The 19,706-nt window shown below is 44.9% G+C and overlaps 1 non-coding gene across 1 annotated transcript; it reads right to left on the reverse strand.

Moving 5' to 3' along the window:
* Positions 1–657: 657 nt before the first annotated feature.
* On the reverse strand, positions 658–729 carry trnag-ucc (transfer RNA glycine (anticodon UCC)). Its single transcript has one exon. It is a non-coding gene; the product is annotated as a tRNA-Gly (tRNA).
* Between the last annotated feature and the right edge of the window lie 18,977 nt (positions 730–19,706).

The raw sequence follows: 19,706 nt of genomic DNA on the forward strand, positions 1-19,706 counted from the left end.
CGAAACGTCGACTGTTTTTTTATACAGATGCTGCGTGACCTGCTGAGTTGCTCCAATATTGTCTCTCCCACTTGAAATTACATCATCTGCTGTTTTCTCTTTGTGCTCCACACTAACATATTCATGTGCCGATCTGAGAACATCGTACACCTTTCCGTCTCTGAACCTGGCAGCCAGTTCCAAGCACCCACTCTGTTCCGTCCAAAAAACGTGACCCGCACATCTTCCTTAAACTCTCTCCCACTCCGACCTTAAATTCATTCCCTCCAGAATACTGCACCGTAAACCAATTCTGACTATCTGCACAACCTATGTCTCTCAGAATTCTCTACATCATAATTTGGTCAAGTTTCCTTGCAGGCTCCGATATTCCACTGAAGGCAAACAAACTCAAACAATTTAATCAGGCAACGCTTTGCAAACCCTCCTGTAAAGTGCCCATTCTTGAAGAATCTGGAATAGAGTCAGAACGGGATTTAACGGGAAAATCCTGGGAGGTTAATTCCATCTCTGATCCACGACACATTGAATGATAATTAATGAATCAACCTTACACTTACAGCGTGAGTGGATTAGGACCACTTGGCCCTTGGAGTTCTGTGCAGCTCGTGTCTATGTAAGAGGTTTATTTCTTATGTAGCCTAAAACTGTACAACCTGCGATGGCCGGGAATCGAACACGGGTCAACTGCTTGGAAGGCAGCTATGCTCACCACTATACCACCATCGCTCAATGACGTTGCAAAAGATTTGAGTAGTCAGGCGTCTCCATTAGTTCCCTGTGACTCCTTCACTCTCCAACTGTTTTCTGCCTGATCATTCCTCACCCTGCTGCAGGTCCTATTTCGGTAAATTAATGTCGCCATCCACAACAAACCGGAGATATACAACCCGCGGCGAGCGTACTCCAGGAATCAGACTGAGTTAGAACCGCGTCGAAGAACTACAAATGTACTAATGGTGTCCTTCCTCGCGCATCGCCAAATGGATAAACAAACTATGTTTATAATTGTCCTTTCAAACCACACGCTGATGGGAGCCCTTCCCTTGGACAGACCTTGAACAGAGTAAGTGACTGAGACGCTAAAGAATCCTGACACTACTCCTGTCACACAGTGAGAAGGGGATGAATAAAAAGCGCCAGATCCGCACTTAACAAGCAGACGTCAGGGTGACTCTGTGAGATCTCCGGTCCCCTGAAATCCCTGTGACAGATTCCATATAGACAATAGACAATAGGTGCAGGAGTAGGCCATTCGGCCCTTCGAGCCAGCACCGCCATTCAATGTTCTCATTGCTGATCATCAGTAGCCCATTCCTGCCTTCTCCCCATATTTTTTGACTCTGCTATCTTTAAGAGCTCTATCTAACTCTTTCTTGAAAGCATCCAGAGAATTGGCCTCCACTGCCTTCTGAGGCAGAATATTCCATAGATCCACAACGCTCTGGCTGAAAAAAGTTGTTTTTTTTCCTGAACTCCGTTCTAAATGGCGTGCCCTTTATTCTTGAACTGCGGCATCTGGTTCTCGACTCCCCCAGCATCGGATACATGTTTTCTGCCTCTGGCGTGTCCAATACCTTAATAATAATATGTTTCATTCAGATCCCCTCTCATCCTTCCAAATTCCAGTGCATACAAGCCCAGTCGCTCCAATCTTTCAAAAGATGACAGTTCCGCCATCCCGGGAATTAACCTCGTGAACCTACACTGCACTCCTTCAATAGCAAGAATGGCCTTCCTCAAATTTGGAGACCAAACCTGATACTCCAGGTGTGGTCCCTCCAGGGCCCTGTACAACTGCAGAAGGACCAGTTTGCTCCTATATTCAACTCCTCTTGTTATGAAGGCCAACATGCCGTTAGCTTTCTTCACTGCTTGCTGTACCTGCATGCTTACCTTCAGTGATTTATGTAGAAGAACACCGAGATCTCGCTGTAAGTCTCCTTTTCCTAACTTGGCACCAGATAGTAATCTGCCTTCCTGCTCTTGCCACCAAAGTGGATAACCTTACATTTCTACCAGATTAAACTGCATCAGCCCACTGAACCAAACTGCCCAAGTCATCCTGCATTCGCTTAACATCCTCCTCATATTTCATACTGCCCCCCAGCTTTGTTTCATCTGTAAATTTGCTAAAGTTACTTTTATTCTCTTCATCAAATCATTAATATATATTGTAAATAGCTGTGGTCCCAGCACCGCGCCTTTCGGTACCCCGCAATATCTTTTTATATTCCTCGTTAGGTTAGTGGTCAGTATCCCCGCCCGGCACGTGGGGGACCGGGGTTCAATTCCCCGATGGGGAGTCCGTTTCCTGCTTCAAATACTAACTGGATGCATAAGGCTAATTCTGAGCTAAAAGGAAAAAAAAAATGTTGTTGAAGAGATCATTGAGTCTGTGGAACAAGTCTGCATTGAGCCTGGAATGGAGAGTTTTCCGAGAACATGGGACGATGTGTTCAGCCTCTTTCCCCGGATATTCCTTCAGCGAGTCTGTATCGAAGCGCCGATCGGAGTTAGACTCAGTGACCGAATCCGTCACTCCGAACACATTAAACCAGGACCATTGCTGTGAGTTATCAACTCCCGCACGTCTCCTTCAGTGTGGCTGCGTGACTGTGTGGAGAAGACAGGCAAGTGGACACCTGAAACACTTTGCAGAGAACAATCCAAGTGGACATATATTTATTTCCGAGTTTATAGACATCCCGCCCCTCCTGCAGGCCCCAAAACCTCCGCTCCCAATCTACTAAAGTGAATTGGGGGAAGGTTTTGCTGAGCTTCGCTCAGTGGTGACATTTGAAAGCTTGCGTAGTGAAGCTCCACCATTAAACCTGATTGACAGTATGCAGCTGAAGACATGCAGTCCCATTCTCTCGCACATCGGCAAGAGTCTTTAAAGCAGCCCGAAATAGGGAATACCCGGACCCGAAGCGATAAGTTGAGGTTGTGGAACGGAGAAATCCGGGGGCTCCTCGGCCTGGCAATGTTCTGGCTGTGTTCTGAAAGGCGACCGGTCACGGGGGGATAGGGAGACAACCGGAGTGTGTCGGGCCGTCAGTGAGAGTGTCTGAGCAATGGTTGGGAGTAGGCTACATGTGCTGATTTAAAACAACAGGAAAAAAAAATTGTCAGTACGTTGTGCGAGAAACGAAGGTTCGGGGTGTTATTTCAGGTGTGTCTGTGTGTGTGTGTGTGTGTGTGTGTGTGTGTGTGTGTGTGTGTGTGTGTGTGTGTGTGTGCAGGATAGTCGGACAACCTGAGAGGGGATAAAGTAGCTTTGTCTAAGAGTTCACAGACTTGGAGAGAAGGGGAAGTGCTTCTTTGTTCTCTGGTGCAGTTTTGGTAAATGGCTACCGTTAAAAGTCTATTTAGGCTGCATTAAGTATTCTTTATCATTAATCATGAATCATTATCTGCCATACCCAGTTTGAGCTTTGACCCGCCATGGCCCAAACGCTCTTGTTTCCGGTCAAGTGGATGACAGCATAACTAATTTAAAACAGTGATACATAGGTTCTCGATTACCCAGGTCATCGAAGGGTATGGGGAGAAGGTAATGGAGTGGGGATGACTGGAAGACTAGGATCTGCCAATGGTTAAATGGCAGAGCTGTCTCGATGGGCTGAATGGCCTATTTCTGCTCCTATATCTTATGAACTTATGGTTTATAAGTACATGGAGCCAGTAAAAAAACAGAAATCACAAGCCCAGACTCTCCTCATCAGACAATCAGTCCACTGCCAGTATTGGCCAGTAAACATTCCATGGACTGATTCCGATACATTGAGATTCTTCCTTGAATAAAGAGACCAAGTCTGTATAAATGGGTTCCCCCGCTTTATATACGGTGTATAAGAAGATGAGAGACATTGATGGTGTGGATCGTCAGAGGCGATTTCCAAGGGCTGAAATGGTTAACATGAGAAGGCACAGATTTAAGGTGCTTGGAAGTAGATACAGAAGAGATGTTAGGGGTAAGTTTCTTATGCATTGAGTGATGAGTGCATAGAGTGGGCTGCCGGTGACGGTGGTGGAGGCGAATACGATAGGTTATTTTAAGAGTCTCCTGGATAGTTAAATGGAGCTAAAAATATCTAGAGGGCTATGCGTAACCCTAGGTATTTTTCAAAATAGCTACATGCTTGGCACAGCATTGTGGGCCGAAGCTGTATTCTGCTGTAGGATTTCAGTATTTCTATAAGGGAAGTATAAGTTCTCAACATTTGTTTCCTGTTCCCCATCAGGAAAATGCCATGTTCTCTCCACTTGTAGCTGAAAACAGGATTAGGAACAGCCCCGTCTACCCACGATTCCTCTGCCGACACTGATGTCAGGTGAAACTGCACTCTGGGCCGCCATGACAGCGTAGCGGATTGCACGACGCTGTTGCAGCTCGGGGCATCGGAGTTCAGCATTCAGCCCCTGCAACTTCTTTAACAATTCTCTGTGTGTTCTCCCTGTGGATTCCGTCAGTTTTCTTCGGGTCCTCCTGTTTCTTACCACAGTGCAAAAATGTTCCGGGAAGGTCAACTCACGATTATAAACCACCCTGTGATTAGGCTAGGGTTAAGTCGGCATTGACAGGTTTTGCAGGGCTGTGTGGCTCAAAGGGTCTATTTTGTTCTGTATATCTAAATAAATCTTGCAAAAACTACAATCCATGTTGTCCAATTTTCCCTATACTAATCCAGACAACATGCTGGGAAATCACTTCTGCACCCTTTCCACAGTCTCCTTGTCCTTGCCGTGATGCAGCAAACAGAACTGCACACACGTCTCGAAATGTGACCCAACCCAGTGTTTGGACAGCTGTAACAACTCATCCCATGGTTTGCATTCAATGCCCTGACTGATGAAGGCAATTGTACCACACATCTATAACAGTTTATTTCCTTTCAATGCCACATGCAGGATGTTATGGATGAATACGTCAAGATTCCTTAGTGTATTAGTGCTGCCATTTACTGTGTACTTTCCTGTAAAACTCCACACACTTGTCTAGATTAAACTCCAACCCCCATTTCTCCATTCGTGTTCCCAACTGATTGGTATCCAGGTCTGTCCGTTTGAAAACGTTCCTTACCACCCACAACTGTGTCATCAGCGATTTGATCAGCCCATCGGTATTTTAATCTAATCAGACAGATGTCTCATCACTGACAACTGTGGACACACTGGTTACATATCTACAGTCAAAATCATTCTCGATTCAATTAGCCTAAATGTCACTACACAATACACACCATTCAGACACTCCCACACAGAGACTCGTGGAAAGTTACATATTTATCACAGAATAGTGTTTGATTGACTGGTCCGGACTTGTTGCTCTGGATGTTCTGCTGCAAAGTACCTGAAGATTAGTTCAATGTAACCCGTGACATTGACTGTGGTATCAATTAAAATGAAAAACAGATTTAATCAACAAATTCAACTGCTAGAATGAATCTCAAAGACAGTATGCATTGCCACACTGCAAGAGAGATTGGAAGATGCAGTCTGAACCCCACATTCTTACAATGTACCAGAGACTGACAGGTACAGAATGAACCACACACTCTCACACTGTATCAGAGACTGACAGGTATAGAATGAACCCACACTTTCACACTGTACCAGAAACTGACAGGTATAGAATGCAGCCCACACTCGCGCACTGCACCAGAGACAGACAGGAACAGAATGAACCCCACTCTCTCACACTGTACCAGAGACTGAGAGGTAAACAATGAACCCCACACTCTCGCACTGTACCAGGGACTGACAGGTACAGAATGAACCCCACACTCTCACACTGTACCAGAGACTTACAGGTACAGAAGGAACACCACACTCTCACACTGTAGCAGAGACTGACAGGTACAGAATGAACCCCACACTCTCACACTGTACCAGAGACTGACAGGTACAGAATGAACCCCACTCTCTCACACTGTACCAGAGACTTACAGGTACAGAAGGAACACCACACTCTCGCACTGTACCAGGGACTGACAGGTACAGAATGAACCCCACACTCTCACACTGTACCAAAAACTGTCAGGTGCCGGTAAGCGAAGTGTCGTAACTTAACCCAGTGACCCAAAGGCTCTATCAGCGGCACTTACAATGTCTGTGGAAAGTCTGAGCAGCAGGTGATTTTCATTCAGAGTATCTGGTCTGTGTATCTATCACAGCAATGACAGCGCCTGGAAACATCCATGGTAACATCCCAGGTAACATTTTCTCTTGCTCGTCATGTTTTTTTTTCCTGAAAAATAAAGCGTTATATGTCAGCACAGAAAGTGCTCTGCTTCAGTCCTGACTAATTTGCCCTCTACCTTCTGAGATCCTACATTCTCTGGAGCAACCATCTTGTTTTAAACGTATTTTTTAAATACTTTTGAATTTTCTTAATCTTAGTCATGACATTTCATATTCCATTCTGGTATTTATAATTCCTTTTCTGGGAACATAGAGCAGTACAGCCCAACAGTGGAAAAGTTATTTGGCCCATGATATTGTCAGACCCATGATTCCAATTTGTTCAACATGACCTCTTGTTTATCATCCAAATCCCTCAATTCTGTTCATGTGCATTTCTAACTAAACACCTCTTAAATTCCACCAGACTATCTGCTTCTATAACTACCTATGGAAATCCATTTCAAGCACTTAACACTCCCTGTAATTAAAAAAAAAAGAAGTAACTCCTCTCCATATGGACTTAACATTTCCCCCTCTAACCTCAAAAGCATATCCACAGATCTTTTGGTGTTCGAAATTTCTACCGTTGGAATAAGATTCTGACTCTGTACCCTATCCATTTCAAGCACTTAACACTCCCTGTAATTAAAAAAAAAGAAGTAACTCCTCTCCATATGGACTTAACATTTCCCCCTCTAACCTCAAAAGCATATCCACAGATCTTTTGGTGTTCGAAATTTCTACCGTTGGAATAAGATTCTGACTCTGTACCCTTTCCATTTCAAGCACTTAACACTCCCTGTAATTAAAAAAAAAAGAAGTAACTCCTCTCCATATGGACTTAACATTTCCCCCTCTAACCTCAAAAGCATATCCACAGATCTTTTGGTGTTCGAAATTTCTACCGTTGGAATAAGATTCTGACTCTGTACCCTATCCATGTTTCTACAAATTAAAATAACCCTATCAGATCTCACCTCAGTCTCTGAGGTCTAATACGATCACAAGTTTGTCCAACCTTTCCTTTGAGCTGCTCAACTCGAATCCAGGGGATATTCTCGTGAAATATCTGCATCTTTTCCAGAGTGTCCATCCTTGCTGTAATGGCATGGCCAGAACTGTACACGAGACTCCAAGTATTGCCTGCTTCAAACTTCATGTAGCTGCAGTGTGACTTCCTTACTCTGGTAACGAATAGTCCAACAAACGAAAGCCAGCATTCAATGCACTTTATACAGTTGCACAGTCAATTTCAGATGTCTGATGGTCTGCCCAAAACTTCACTCAAAACCTCCCTGGACACTCTCAGCGACACCAAGGCTCAATTGGCCTGAAAACACCAAAAAATATAAATCATCAGTTGCAGTGGTAGTAGAATCACATTTGAAATTAGAGGAAGTAAACGAGGTAGTTTTGTGACTGCCTGAAGGACGTTGCCATTTGCTGTCTTCTTCACTGGCACCATCTTCTTCAGGAGGTTGACAGTTTCACAATTTGTAAGGGTGTCAAAAATTCCAGTCAGAAGGCAGGAGAAAGGGGTTCAGGGGAATAATCAATCAGCCGTGATGGCATTGAGGAGCAGACTCAATGTACCAAATAGCCTAATTCTGTGCCTATGTCTGTACTCTTGTGTAAACAAGGCATTTGGCCAAATGTTCATGCTGACTGTGTTGCCCAGAGGGAGAGTGAAATTACTGTCAAATGCTGCCCATATGCCCACTTCTGTGATTCAGAAGCTCATTCTAAATTCCAAATATGCACAAATCATTGTGCGAAGGAACTGCCCCTTATTCAATTTTAACTCTCTTGCTTCCCCTATTAATGTTCTGTGCTGTTGATTTCAAACCCCGTCCCTGGGAAAATACTTTTTTTTAAAATTCTGTCGTTTACTTGCCTGTCCTTACTACATATCTCAGGCAGATGACCGTTCAATCTCCTACATTCCAGGGAATAAATCTTTGTCTAAAGAACCTTTCCTACGATCTCCACCCTCTGGTTCTAGCCAAAATCCGAGTAGATCATTTCTTCACAGTTTCTAGTTTCGTAACATCTTTCCTATAACAGGGTGAAAATGCTGTACACTGTCATCAAATACACACGATAATCTACAGATGCTGGAAACACAGACCAACATACATAGCATGCTGAAGGGACTTACCTGGTCAGGTAGCATCCGTGGAGAGGTATGCACAGTTGACGTTCCAGACCAAATACGGGATAAAGCCATAATGAACTGGTGGGAGAGGGGATGGAGTGCAAGGTGGAAGGTGATAGTTGAAGCAAGTTAAGGGGAAAGGTGGAATTGAAAGTGAGAAACCGGAAAGTGATACGTGGACATAATAAACGGAACAAAGAAGAAAAAGCCATGAGCTCCAGATATGCCTGTCTTTTTATTGTCTACATATATCTGTCCAAGATCCAAGACTTCACTTCTATAGAACTCCAACTCTTTCTGTGTCACACTATAGTCCATATTGTTGCTGCTCCATGCACCCAGGCTGTGCTTGTCAATTTCATCAATTTTGCCTTCAGATCCACTTGATTATTTCCAACACCTCTCTCCAATTTCACAATATCTCTATCTCTATCTCGGGAGACAAACAGTCTATGAATATCTTTTATAAAGTATTGACTCACAGCTGCCTTATCTATAACTCGTCCCACCCTGGGTCATGTAAAGATGCCATTCTTTTCTTTGTATCTGCCATACCTCTTCCCAGGAGGCGGTTTTCTATTCTGGAGCATCAACTGTGTCCTCCCTCTTCAAAGAGCAAGGTTTCGATCCCTCTCTCATTGCTTCTACCCTCACCCTCATACATCCCCTCCATTCCTCAGCCATTCCCCCTTGCCCCATCTTCTTGCTGTCAGGGTTACAGTCCCCTCGTCCTTATCAACCATCCATGAGAGTCCATATCCAGCATATCATTCTACGTAAAGTCCACCATCCACAAAGGGATCCTATCAATAAACAGATCCTTCCCCCATCCCATTCTCCGATTTCAGCAGGGATAACTCTCTCCGTGATTCACTTGTCCATTCATTTCTCCCCACTGATCTCACTGCTGGCACTTCACCTTGTAATCGGGACACATGCTACACTGTCCCTGCACCATCACTCGGGATCCCAGAATCATTCCAGAAGAAGCAAAGCTTCTCCTACAAGCCGGTTGAGGTCATTAAGTGTATCCGATGCTCACTGTGTCGAAGTCCACAGAATAGTGCTACTTCAACTTCAAAATGCATTGAATTACTCAATTCAACTCTGAGTTATTCCCATGTCTCCCAATTATCATTTTGTCTCAGTATTTGAATATGACGTGCAGGCTGCCTTCACGAGAGTGGATCCAAGGAAAGGATCCGGTCTGGATCAGACCTTGCTGAGAACTGAACATCTGTGCTGGATATCTTCAGCCACTGGATCTGGAAGTGTGTGGATCCCACCGACTTGAAGGAAGTTTCAATCATATCGGTGCCCAGCAGGAGCGTGAAAACCTGTGTAAATGACTATTGCCCGGTGGCGCTTACATCCACGATGATTAAGTGTTTTGAGATGCTGTTGAAGCATATCAGCTCTTGTCTGAATGGTGACTTGGATCATCTCCAACTCACCTGTCAAAGCAACGGCAAATGCTGTCTCATTGGCTCTTTGCACAACTCTGGAACATCTGGACAGCAAAGATGCAAACATCAGGATGCCATTTATTGATTACAGCTCAGCATTGAACACTGTCATCCGCTCAAAATTAATCAGTAAACTTCAAGTCATGGGCCTTAATACCCCACTTGTGCAATTGGATCCTGGATTTCCTCAGTTGCAGACCTCAGTCAGTTCTCATTGGCAAAAACATCTCCTCCACAATCTCTATCAGCACAGGAGCACCACAAGGAAGTGTGCCTAGCCCCCAGCTCTAACCGCTTTACACCTGTGACTGTATGGGTCAGTATAGCTCCAACACCATTTACAAGTTTGCTGTTGTGAGCTGTATCAAAGGAGGTGCTGAATCTGCATATAGGAGTGAGATCGGAAACTTGTCTGAGTGGCATAATAACAAAACCTCTCACTCAATGTCAGTAAGACAAATGAACAGACTGTAGGCCTCAGGAGGCAGAAACCGGAGGTACATCAGCCAGATATCAAAGGATGATCAGAGGTGGAGAGGGTCAGTAACTTTAAATTCCTGTGTGTCACTCTCTCAGAGGATCTGTCCTGGACCCATTATATAAATATTACTGTGAAGAGACCACAACAGCACCTCTACTTCCTTAGGACTCTCCCACTTCCCACAGTCAGCACACATCCCACCACACGTTTATAAAACCTTATATAACTTTATATGACTTGTCGATATGAAACGATATGAGGTAACTGCACCTTTCCTCACACCCTATCACATCCACTGTTGAACTTGAATGCACGCGAGGTCATCAGTCGCCTAAACGCAGTGATACCCTCGCGCCAGGTGTCACTAGATGGTCTCGGGTAATCGGCCGCCGTTGCTACTGGCCTGGAGCACGTACAGATGGGCGCTCCCTCTAAACCTGTTTAGGAAACCAAATGTTCGTGCGGAACCCAGTGCTAAAATATTCGCTAAGACATAATTCGGCCTCAGGGTTTCGTAAGTAGCAGAGCAGCTACCTCGCTGCGATCTACTGAAAGTCATCACTCAAGCCAAACTTTTGCCGGCCGATAAATCTACCTACCTGCCTACAAAGGAGGCGGGCGTGCGCCCTGTCGCACTTCTCACTTGTTCGGTCGCTCTCTCCGGCCTGAGACCGCCACGACCCCGGTACGGGGACCTCCGGTCTTAACCTCACTGGTGTGTTGCAATGATTTTATATGTTCGTGCGAGGAAAATATGCGCTGTGTGTTTAATATGAAATTCGTTAGTTAAACCCTTTTAGAAACGAAATTGAGTGCATTAGCTATTTATAAGTGACATAATTGACTTATTCCGGCCTATATTAACACCCACCCCACCCCCCTCGTCCTGTCCTCAAGGATATTGTCAATATTAAACCGGTCCGAGGTGCAAAAAAATTTGGTGACCCCTGCTTTAGCGATTTAGTCACTGCCTTCAAGGGCTGTCCAAATGAAGGGCTTCCATCAGCGTGTGGTTTGAATGGACAATTATAATCAGAGCTGTTTATCCATGGGACAGAATCCCCTTAGTCGGTTTTTATTGGTATAATTCCGGTCTGTTGGGGATGGCAACATTAATTTACCAGAACATGACCTGCAGCAGAGAGCTTATCGATTAACTTTGAACTACGGGAGATGCCTCACTACTCAAATCGTTTGCAACTTCGGTGAGCGATGGTGAGCATAGCTGCCTTCCAAGCAGTTGACCCGGGTTCGATTCCCGGCCATCGCAGGTTGTACAGTTTTAGACTACATAACAAATAAACCTCTTACATAGACACGGTCTACGCAGAACTCCAAGGGCCAAATGATCGACTCACGCTAATTCACGTTATGAATGCAAATTGATTCATTAATTATCATTCAGTGTGTCGTGGATCAGAGATGGAACTAACGTCCTCAACAAGAGTCTTCCGTTAATTCCAGTTCTGACTCTATTCGAGATTCTACAAGGTTGGGCACTTCACAGGAAGGATTGACAGGATTTGTAAAACATTGCCCTGATGTTGCCTGATTAACGTGTTTGAGCTTATTTACCTTCATTGGAATTTCAGAGCCTGAGAGGAAACTGGACCGAATTATGAAGTAGTGTTATGATCCCAGCCCCCTCCTTTTTGAGAATCGCCAGATCGCTATTAATTCGGGTCTTGGACCCAGGAAATGAGAGAGAATCCTCAGCGGGACAAAGCAACGGAACTGGCCATTGTTTCTTGGAGACACCTTTGTGAATTACGATCCAATACTATATGCCAGCTCTCAGGTCAACGTGGGCTGGGCTACGTGCACACCCTCAGGTAATGTGAGCTGGGGGATTGCATCACCCCACCCTGATTGACATCTACAACCCTGCAAGTCCAGATAAAAGGTAGGATGCAGGGGGCAGTCTCTCAGCGACGCAAGAGAAGGAGACACCATCGCTCATCGGTCATCACTCCCGTAATAACGGGAAGCTATTCGGAAGCCACGTGTGGTCCGTTTCCCCTGGCCTGGGAAACGAGTGGCTGATAACACCGAAAAGGACTTCGAACTGACAACGAGGAACCCACGTTCCCGTTTGCTTCCAAAAAGACTGGCAAGTTTCTTTTCTCACCAGAAATCTCTCCCTCTCTCCAACACGTGAAACCCAATGGTTCCCAAAAGGCAAAAAGCCTGCTGACTTCTGAGTGGCTGTTATATTTCCATCGGACTCAGTATTAACCCCTAGACAAACGATATAACTATTTCTTATTGATGATTATTACTATACCCGCGCTTTAGATTGAGTATTGACGACGTATATTATCTGAATGTTTGCATTAACATTACTTTTGTGTCCCTTTATAAATAAAGACTTTTAAAAATAGTACCATCAGACTTCAGCGGACCTCTCGATCTTTGCTGGTAAGCGATCCAGTTACGGGATACGTAACAGTAGAAAATTATGAGAGACTTAGATTGGGCAGATAGTCAGAATTGGTTTCCATGGGAGGGAATTAATATACTAGCGGGAATGAATTTGTGGTAGGAGTGGGAGAGAGTTTAAAGAAGATGTGAGGCTCAAGTTTTTAGACCGAATGGGGTGGGTGCTTGGAACGGGCTGCGAGGTTCAGAGACGGAAGGGTGAACGATGTTTTTAGATAGACACATGAATATGTTAGCGTGGAGCGACATGGATAGAGGCACAAAGAGAAAATCGCAGATGATGTAATTACAAGCAAAGCAGAAAATGCTGGAGGAACTCAGCAAGCCAGGCAGCACCTGTGGGGGAAGAAGTCGACGTTTCGGGCCAAGTCCCTTCATCCAGACTTGAAAAAACGACGAGGAATCAGAGTGAGACGGAGAGGGGAGGGGAGGAAGAAACACGAGGTGATAGGTGAAACCGCGGGAAACTTCGATTGGCAAAAGAGAAGCAGAGCTGGATAACAGCGAAAGAGAGAAAGCCATGGAAGAAATAAGATGAGAAGCAACACAGGGAGATGATGGGCAAGTAACAGATAAGTCAGAGAGGGAAAAGAGAATGGGGCTTGGAGAAGGAAGGGACAATGACGGAAATGAGGGAAATCGATGTTCATGCCATCAGGTTGGAGGCCACCCAGACGGAATATAACGTGTTGCTCTTCCACCCTGAGTGTGGCTTCATCGCGACAATACTGGAGGCATGGGCTGCCCTGTCGGAACTGGAATGGGAAGTGGAATTAAAGTAGGAGGCTACTGGGAGATCTCGCTTGTTCTGGTGGACGGAGTATAAGTACCCGGTGAGGTGGTCTCCCAATCTGTGTCACGTCTCACCGATATACAGGAGGGCACACTGGGAGCACTGGATAAAGTAGATGACACCAAAATACTCTCAGATGAAGTGTCGCCTTACCTGGACGAACTGCTTGGGGTCCTGAATGGTAATGAGGGAGGATGAGTAGGTGCACGTTTAGCGCTTGTAATGATCCAGCAATAATGAATATATAATTGAGGCATGTTTTTACAACAAATAAAACATTTATTAAACACTGCTAAAAAAGAACAAAAGTAAACAAACGACTAACTTAACTGGAAGTCGACTACAATAAGGCAGTTTGAATTGTTCTTAACGCGAGAAATGCGAACTCAGTTCGTTAAAGTGGTATCGCAAAAAGTCCAAAATGGTTTACACATCCAGGAGAGGCTTTCCTTGTAGGTATAAAATTCTCTTCCACGACGTTACTGCTAATCCCAGCTGAAGTGGCTTTTGGAAGAGGACAGCGAGGCTTTGAGAGGAAGTGCGGCGGCGGCCATTTTCAAATTGTCCAATTGCGTCTCAGATCGGTGTTCTGAAAGGCGGGACTGCGCAGGCACGTGAAGGAGGCCTGGGAAGGAGGGAAGATATAAAAAGAACGCAGCCTTAAGAAGCGGGCAGCTTCGTTTGCGGGCAGCGGAGTGCGCCGGGAGCAGAGTGTGGGGCTTGGGCTCAGGGGGCTTAGGCGGAAGAGGGCACAGTAGGCTTATCTTTTAGTTCTTGTTATTTTCAGTTATTTGGGAAGTATGAGTGTGAGGGCAGCTTGTTGTTCTCGGTGTCGGATGTGGGAGGTCCTGGAGTCTCCGTGCCTCCCGAACTTCCACATTTGCGCCAGGTGCGCCGAACTGCAGCTCCTGAGGGACCGAGTTAGGGAGCTGGAGCTGCAGCTCGATGACCTTCGCCTGGTCAGAGAGAGTGAGGAGGTGATTGAGAGGAGTTACAGGCAGGTGGTCACTCCGGGGCCACGGGAGGCAGATTGGTGTGTCACGGTCAGGAAGGGGAAGAGGCAGGTACTAGACAATGGCTGTACCGCTTGACAATAAGTACTCATGTTTGAGTACTGTTGGGGGTGACAGCCTACCTGGTGGAAGTGACAGTGGCCGGGCCTCCGGCACAGAGGACGGCCCTGTAGCTCAGAAGGGTAGGGATAGAAGAAAGAGGACCATAGTAATAGGGGACTCGATAGTCAGGGGTTCAGACAGGCGGTTCTGTGGAGGTGATCGGGAGTCCCGGATGGTAATTTGCCTCCCTGGTGCCAGGGTTCGGGACGTTACTGATCGCGTCCAAGATATCCTGAAGTGGGAGGGTGAGGAGCCAGAGGTCGTGGTACATGTAGGTACCAATGACATAGGTAGGAAAGGGGAAGAGGTCCTGAAACGAGAGTATATGGGGTTAGGAAGGCAGGTAAGAAGAAGGACCGCAAAGGTAGTAACCTTGCGATGAATGCGTGGCTGTGGGATTGGAGCAGGGGGCAGGGATTCAAGTTTCTGGATCATTGGGACCTCTTCTGGGGCAGGCGTGACCCGTTCAAGAAGGACGGGTTATACTTGAATCCTGGGGGGACTAATATCCTAGCGGGGAGGTTTGCTAGGGCTACAGGGCAGACTTTAAACTAGTAAGATGGGGGGGGGGCGGGAATCAATTTGAGGAAACCATGGGAGAGGAGGTTAGTTCACCAGTAGAGCAAGTAAATAGACAATGTGTGATGGACGAAAGGCAGGTGATGGAGAAGGGATGCGCTCAGCCCGAAGATGTAGGGGAGAAGAAAGAAAAGGATAATAAATTTGAATGCATTGTTAGAGATGAAAAGAGAGGAGGGGGTGGAGAGTATCTTAAATGTATACATTTTAATGCGAGGAGCATTGTAAGAAAGGTGGATGAGCTTAAAGCGTGGATTGATAACTGCAATTATGATGTTGTAGCTATTAGTGAAACATGGTTGCAGGAAGGGTGTGATTGGCAACTAAATATTCCTGGATTTAGTTGATTCAGGTGTGATAGAGTAGGAGGGGCCAGAGGAGGAGGTGTTGCATTGCTTGTCCGAGAAAATCTTATGGCGGTGCTTTGGAAGGATAGATTAGAGAGCTCCTCTAGGGAGGCTATTTGGATGGAATTGAGGAATGGGAAGGGTGTAGTAACACTGATAGGAGTGTATTATAGGCCACATAATGGGGAGCGTGAGTTGGAAGAGCAAATGTGTAAGGAGATAGCAGATATTTGTAGTAAACACAAGGTGGTGATTGTGGGAGATTTTAATTTTCCACACGTAGACTGGGAAGCTCATTCTGTAAAAGGGTTGGATGGTTTAAAGTTTGTGAAATGTGTGCAGGATAGATTTTTGCAACAATCCAAAGAAGTACCGACTAGAGATGGGGCAGTGTTGGATCTCCTGTTAGGGAATGCGATAGGTCAGCTGACAGATGTATGTGTTGGGGAGCACTTCGGGTCCAATGATCACAATAGCATTAGCTTCAATATAATTATGGAGAAGGACAGGACAGGACCTAGAGTTGGGATTATTTTTATTTTTTTAAAAACTTTTTTTATTGCATTTTTAAATGATTACAAAGTATGAAAAAACAATGTATATAACCCTTACCCCCTCCCCTTAACCCCTCCCCCCTAACTGCCCTATAGAAAAAAAAAGCAAGAAAGAAAGAAAGAAAGAATGCCTGGTTGTTGGAAGATCTCCACATGCTCCATGGAATTCGTAATAACTTTAATATGTATATTTATTTCTTTCCCCTAATAACCAATTGTTTCATCTTCAGAGCATCTATATATTTAATCCTGTCTTTTGTAAATAAGGGCTCCAAATTTTCAGAAATGTTTCATATTTATCTGATTGGAGAAAGGCTAACTTTGAGGAGATGCGAAGGGATTTAGAGTGGATTGGGTCAAGTTGTTTTATGGGAAGGATGTAATAGAGAAATGGAGGTCATTTAAGGGTGAAATTATGAGGGTACAGAATCTTTATGTTCCTGTTAGGTTGAAAGGAAAGGTTAAAGGTTTGAAAGCACCATGGTTTTGAAGGGATATTAGAAATTTGGTTCGGAAAAAGAGGGATGTCTACAATAGATATAGGCAGCATGGAGTAAAGGAATTGCTCAAGGAATATAAAGAATGTAAAATGAATCTTAAGAAAGAGATTAGAAAAGCTAAAAGAAGATACGAGGTTGGTTTGGCAAATAAAGTGAAAGTAAATCCGAAAGGGTTCTACAGTTATATTAAAAGCAAGAGGATAGTGAGGGATAAAATTGGCCAGTTAGAGAATCAGAGTGGTCAGCTATGTGTGGAGCCGAGGGAGATGGGACAGATTTTGAACGATTTCTTCTCTTCGGTTTTCACTAAGGAGAAGGATATTGAATTGTGTAAGGTGTGGGAAACAAGTAAGGAATTTATGGAACCTATGACAATTAAAGAGGTGGAAGTACTGGCGCTTTTAAGAAAAGTAAAAGTGGATAAATCTCAGGATCCTGACAGGATATTCCCGAGGACCTTGAGGGAAGTTTGTGTAGAAATAGCAGGAGCTCTGACGGAGATCTTTAAGATGTCATTAGAAACGGGGATTGTGCCGGAGGACTGGCGTATTGCTCATGTGGTTCCATTGTTTAAAAAGGGTTCTAGAAGTAAGCCTAGCAATTATTGACCTGTCAGTTTGACATCAGTGGTGGGTAAATTAATGGAAAGTATTCTTAGAGATAGTATTAATAATTATCTGGATAGACAGGATCTGATTAGGAGTAGCCAGCATGGATTTGTGCGTGGAAGGTCATGTTTGACAAACCTTATTGAATTTTTTGAAGACGTTACGAGGAATGTTGTCGAGGGTAAGGCAGTGGATGTAGTCTATATGGACTTCAGCAAAGCCTTTGACAACTTTCCACATGGAAGGTTAGTTAAGTAGGTTCAGTCGATAGGTATTAATGCTGGAGTAATAAAATGGATTCAACAGTGGCTAGATGGGAGATGCCAGAGAGTAGTGGTGGATAATTGTTTATCGGGATGGAGGCCGGTGACTAGCGGGGTGCCTCAGGGATCTGCTTTGGGCTCAATGTGGTTTGTAATATATATAAATGATCTGGATGATGGGGTGGTAAATTGGATTAGTAAGTATGCCGATGATACTAAGGTAGGAGGTGTTGTGCATAATGAGGTGGGTTTTCAAAGCTTGCAGGGAGATTTATGCCGGTTAGAAGAATGGGCTGAACGTTGGCAGATGGCGTTTAATGCTGAGAAGTGTGAGGTTCTACATTTTGGCAGGAATAATCCAAATAGAACATACAGGGTAAATGGCAGGGCATTCAGGAATGCATAGGAACAGAGAGATCTAGGAATAACAGTGCATAGTTCCCTGAAGGTGGAGTCTCATGTAGATAGGATGGTGAAGAAGGCTTTTGGAACGCTGGCCTTTATGAATCAAAGCATTGAGTACAGAAGTTGGGATGTAATGTTAAAATTGTACAAGGCATTGGTTGGGCCAAATTTGTAATATTGTGAACAGTTCTGGTCACAGAATTATTGGAAAGATATCAATAAATTAGAGAGAGTGCAGAGACGATTTACTAGGATGTTACCTGGGTTTCAGAACTTAAGTTACAGAGAAAGGTTGAACAAGTTAGGTCTCTATTCATTGGAGTGTAGAAGGTTGAGGGGGGATTTGATCGAAGTATTTATAATTTTGAGAGGGATAGATAGAGTTGACGTGACTAGGCTGTTTCCATTGAGAGTAGGGGAGATTCAAACGAGTGGACTTGATTTGAGAGTTAGGGGACAAAAGTTTAAGGGAAGCACGAGGGGGTATTTCTTTACTCAGAGAGTGATAGCTGTAGGAATGAGCTTCCTGTAGAAGTAATAGAGGCCAGTTCAGTTGTGTCATTTAAGGTAAAATTAGATAGGTATATGGACAGGAAAGGAGTGGAGGGTTATGGGCTGAGTGGGGGTAGGTGGGACTAGCTGAGATTAAGAGTTCGGCACGAACTAGGAGGGCCGAGATGGCCTGTTTCCGTGCGGTGATTGTTATATATAATGTTTTATATATATAAGTATGCTTTGCCGAGGGAGATACGATTGAAGGAAATAAAACCGCTTAAAGGCACTGACCTTTCCTTGGTGAAACTCTGCGTCCAGCTCGTTCTGCTTTCAGAAATACAGCAGCTAACTTGGACACAATTTACTAATTCCTTGTACGAAGATTAAATAAAGGTCGAACCTGCCTTACAGCCGATAACACCAACTTTCCTCGATTCTTCGGCTTCCCGAACTTCGATAATTCTTCACTCTCCAAGTGGACTGAACTGGCAGTATTGTAGCAAAACTGCCGGCAATAAACTTTGAGACTTAAAGCCGGAAGTAAAACTCCACTTTAAAACAAACCTGCGTCATAACATCAAATGCGCAGCAAAACGGAGTCACTGGCGAATTCAACTACGAACTGTCCCGCGTCCCAGGGAGGTATTCTCCTTTCATACTCTATTGGAAAAAAAAATTGTATGTCCTCTCACTGGCGGGAAAATTACGTCACCCACCATCACAAGACCATTGTATCATGCCCAGCATAGCCTCAATTACATCATAGTCACGTGACAGGCACAAGACACCAACGGGTACGTAACACACTTGTTTCACTTGCAAGGATAGGAACGAACGCACATGGGATTCACATAGGCAGCGATCCCTGCAGAAAATAAAGGGGGGAGTGACAGATGTGTTTGGCTGTGGGAACCCGCAGGAGATTGCAGAGAACTGTGAGGCGGAGGCTAGGAGGTGGGGAGAGATAAGTGACAACAAGACGAAACCTATCCCTAGTGAAGGGGGCTAGGAAGGGGTGGGGACAGACGTGAGAAAAATGGAAGAGATTCTGTTGAGGGGCAGTTTTCATGGTGGACGAAGGGAAACACCTTTCTTTGAAAAAACACGATATTGTGGCAACCCTCTTCCTAGCGCACTCGAACCGGCTCACAAATAGCCAGCGCGCCGGCATAAACGCCAGTCCCAAAAGGGCGCCAGGTCTGCTTCACTAACAAAGGGGAAAGGTCGCACGGGACTGTGGATACGTGCCTCCTACAGCATCCGCGCCCGGGGAGGGCGGGATCAGGGAGGCTTTAAAGCGAAGCCGCGAAGTTCGAA

This window comes from Hypanus sabinus, chromosome 31 (genome assembly GCF_030144855.1).
Source record: "Hypanus sabinus isolate sHypSab1 chromosome 31, sHypSab1.hap1, whole genome shotgun sequence".
In the NCBI taxonomy this organism is placed as follows: domain Eukaryota; kingdom Metazoa; phylum Chordata; class Chondrichthyes; order Myliobatiformes; family Dasyatidae; genus Hypanus; species Hypanus sabinus.